Raw genomic sequence first — 3,815 nt, forward strand, 5'->3', positions numbered from 1 at the left:
GTACCAACGAGCCGGTCCAGCTGTCGGATGTTTCCCTGACGACGCGTTGTCGTCTGTCAAACGGACGACATATTAAATTTGGAGTCAAGCCGTCGTGCCGTGCGGACGTGCCTTGCTCTGCTCTGTCTATTCGCCACGTTCTCTGTTCTTATTTACAATAAAGAGGGTGTTCTTTGTGTTCTTAATTTGGTGTTCCTTTCATTTCCCCGCGGTCTTCCGGTGCGCGTGCGCGAGCGCGAGTGCGGAAGCGCGAACGTTACGCGAGCGAGTGCGTGAACGCGATATTCACCGCCTCGGGCGTAACAATATTTATAAATAAATAATAGAGCGTCTGTGCAACGGCATAAATCCCGCGCGCTAAAAATAACGTATAATCCCAAACAGATGGGATATATGAGACAATAAACTAAACAAAGAATACAAGAGCTAAGCACTTGTATTTTGCTATATTCTATCCTTTACTAATTCTCTACACTTATATACCACAAAGCCTTTTACATTTTCTACAATAATCATTTTATGTAGATTATAACTTATGATTGCGCTACTTATTACAGTGATAAATCGATTTAAATTACAATAATTTTATAAATATTAACAGTAAAAAACTAAAATCACAACACAATTACTAATATAACATATAAAGGTATGTAACAGAGTAGTTGCGAGAAAATTAGTTTCACTTCTATTTTTTCTGACTTCTGCGGCGTAAATACCGGGTTTACCTTATATTATTCAAATATTTATGTTAAGAAATATTAAGAATCATAAATTCATGTCAATAATCGAGAATATCGATACACTTCAATATATTAATTACTTTCGAGCTCCTCAGATTCTTTTGAGTACAGTCAAGAAAATTTGCCCAGGATTGACGGTCTTTAATAGTATTAATGGTTTTAATAGTATTAAAATCTCGTTGATGGTACATACTAGAGGTACGCCAAAAGTCATGATTGTAGTATTTGTTAATTGGTCAGAATAATACGGATCTTACATGTAGCATGATCAGAGACGGAAACTTTTGACTTTTCTGAGTACGGAGTACCTTATCTCCAAACGGGGATGGTTTCAATAACACAAATATTTTATCTCTTTTGTTGTACATAACGTGCTGCGTGGGTACCTTGGTCAAATACTGTTTTTTGTCAAATCACTCAAAATTTCTTAAACATCTACAACGCTTTATTAAAATGTTTCTAAAATTAAAATATATATTTATATAAATACCTCGAATTATAGGTGTGGAATTTCACATCCACAGGAGTTCTGAGTGAGGGAAACTCTATACCCTCCATAAGGAAATCTCCGTCCCTGAGCATGGTCAATATATATAATACTGTCGTAGACCTTATGTACCTTGATTATATACTTTTCTTTGCAAGACAGAGACAATAAATGCATTGTATTTTCTATTCTGTCCGTCTGATTGCGAAGTATATATGTATATGTATACGATGTAAGTATGCGCATGCTCAAAATAATATATCAAAAATGCCATAAATTTGACGCATAGCCATCTCCTATAGCTATGGGTCACAACATCGCGCAGTGATTCGAGTCGTGTTTGGCAGCTTGAAGGAGACAGACGTGTTTTTTCAACTCGGTCGAGACGTCACCAGTCACTCCATCAACTCTCCTGCATGATTTTAGTCGTAAAGCGCATTCAAGTAGGTATATATAAAATAAATACTGACAATATTATTGAACGCATGTAGTTAATATATTGATGGATTAATGTAGAACATTTTCACTACACACGTTCCATTTTAACGCGCTGTGAGCATGATTTGTCCTTGTTTAACATTTTAATAAATTAACAAAAGGATAAAATTTAATGATCTGTAAATGCTATAAGTACCAAAAGCGTGAATACAGAACGCAGTCATCAATGATATCGATACTTAATTAAGAATCAAGAAATCTGGATCACCGTTAATATTATTGTACATCAATATTAACACGATGAATAATATATTGCCAGTATTTGTTGATGGTGTTGACAGTATTATTGACCGTGTAGGGTCCGCGTTTTTCCGCATTACTCTGAGCAATTAGAACTGCGTTCGCTCTTTGGCACTTTTAACAACGCTCACAATATCACTTTATCCTTGTTGTTTAGGGTTGTCAGGGGTATAATATTTCAAAACAATAAATCGAAACAGTAAGAGAATCACGTGCTCGTGGTATTTGCTAAGCTGCGAACCGAACGCAGCCTTTAGTGATCGAGGAAGTGGTCGGTGAAGGAGCACTACATTCCCAGAATCCATACCATATCAAAAGATACGGTAGTGTCTCGTGCCAAAGTATATATGCGCGTGATCGTTCCGTGTATCAAGAGACACGATAATGGCTTGGTGTCAAGTTCTATAACACGCGAGTTGCAAATGCGAGATTTCGAATTCTCAATAACGGCTGAACCGATCGAGTTTTGGGCAGCCTTAAGGTATTACATTTATCTGTTTTCTATCGTACGATAAATTTTTCAAGCCTGTTGATTATAGATATAAGATAAAGAGCTCCAAGAATCTCTTTGTCCTGCAACTAGGATTGATCAGTAAGTTAATATTACTTTTAGACTAAATTAAATTAAAATTAATAACTTATAAAATTAATTTAGTTAAATTAAAAGTTGCATGAACAAAAAAACTAACTCAGTTAAAAGTTGCGTTAAGATTGAATTAACTAAAGTTAAATTGAAAGTTAATTTTAAAAAACTTTATTTATATTAAATTAGAATGTCGTAATTTTTTAAAATAAGATTACACTAAATAAAAAAATTACAATATATATGGTCAAATAAATTTAATATTTTATTTGTAAATTAAGTTTATATAAAATAATGACTTTGTATGAAAACGTTTTTTCTTTTAAATAAATTTTTAACTTAGAACAAAGTTAATGAGTTAAAGTTTATATATGTTTAAAAATAACTAGTTGAAGTTAATAGTTAACTCGTTTAAAATTAACTTTAAAAGTCAAGTCATTAACTATTTAACTTTACCAGCACTATACAAACGCGCGCTTCGCGCGCGCTATTTAACACTTCTTATTATAATTTACAATAACATCAACCTCAATATATACAACTGTCAAAATGCAATGTCACAGCCGCTTACACAAAATTAGCGCAGCGAGACAATCAATCGGCATCGCCGCATCGCGGAAAAGCGACAAGAAATAATTTCGACAAATACGAGTTATCGACTTTACATACACTTTTTTTAGATAGGAGGATTATTTAACAACAATTGAGTTTGAAAAACGCCACACAGTACAAAGTGGATCTTGGTGCTTCCATATAATATTAGTGTGAATCTTACAATTTTCGGTTCATATAACACCACGTGGCTTCGGTTCGGAGCTGCGGAGAAGCACGCGATTTGCGGCCACGTGGTGTTATATAAACCGAAAATTGTAGGATTCACACTAATATTATATGGAAGCACCAAGATCCGCTTTGTACCGTTGATTGGTTTTCGATCTCAATTGTTGTTAACATTCCACGGTCTTTCCTGATACTTAGTTATTTATTATTTAACTTTGAACTTTTTAACTAATCACTATCCCATCAATCCTGCCTGCAGCCCGGTTTCACAATCCGCGGTTAATTCATTTTAAGTTCAACTCGCTTTATCTTTTTTTAATCTAACACCCCAAAAAAATTCTATTCTTTAGCGGTACTCTCTTGATGCTAAAAGATTTTCCTCTTGTATACGGCTCAAGAAGATATTCTAAAATGTAGAGAAACATTAAATTACTATGAGAATTTATTCTTGATTATGGCGCACGTGCCACTTCTTTGTAGATAAATA

General features: G+C 34.3%; 1 protein-coding gene across 1 annotated transcript in view; it reads left to right on the top strand.

The window, feature by feature from the left end:
• Nucleotides 1-1,552: 1,552 nt before the first annotated feature.
• Nucleotides 1,553-3,815, top strand: part of LOC105450590 (putative ATP-dependent RNA helicase TDRD12) — a 12,339-nt gene continuing 10,076 nt past the window's right edge. Inside the window, exons 1-2 of the mRNA XM_011690525.1 lie at nucleotides 1,553-1,670; nucleotides 2,123-2,557. The gene's annotated coding sequence lies outside the window, so the exon portion shown is untranslated. The remainder of the gene's footprint in view (nucleotides 1,671-2,122; nucleotides 2,558-3,815) is intronic.

Source organism: Wasmannia auropunctata, unplaced genomic scaffold (genome assembly GCF_000956235.1).
Source record: "Wasmannia auropunctata unplaced genomic scaffold, wasmannia.A_1.0 LD336060.1, whole genome shotgun sequence".
Classification (NCBI taxonomy): Eukaryota; Metazoa; Arthropoda; class Insecta; order Hymenoptera; family Formicidae; genus Wasmannia; species Wasmannia auropunctata.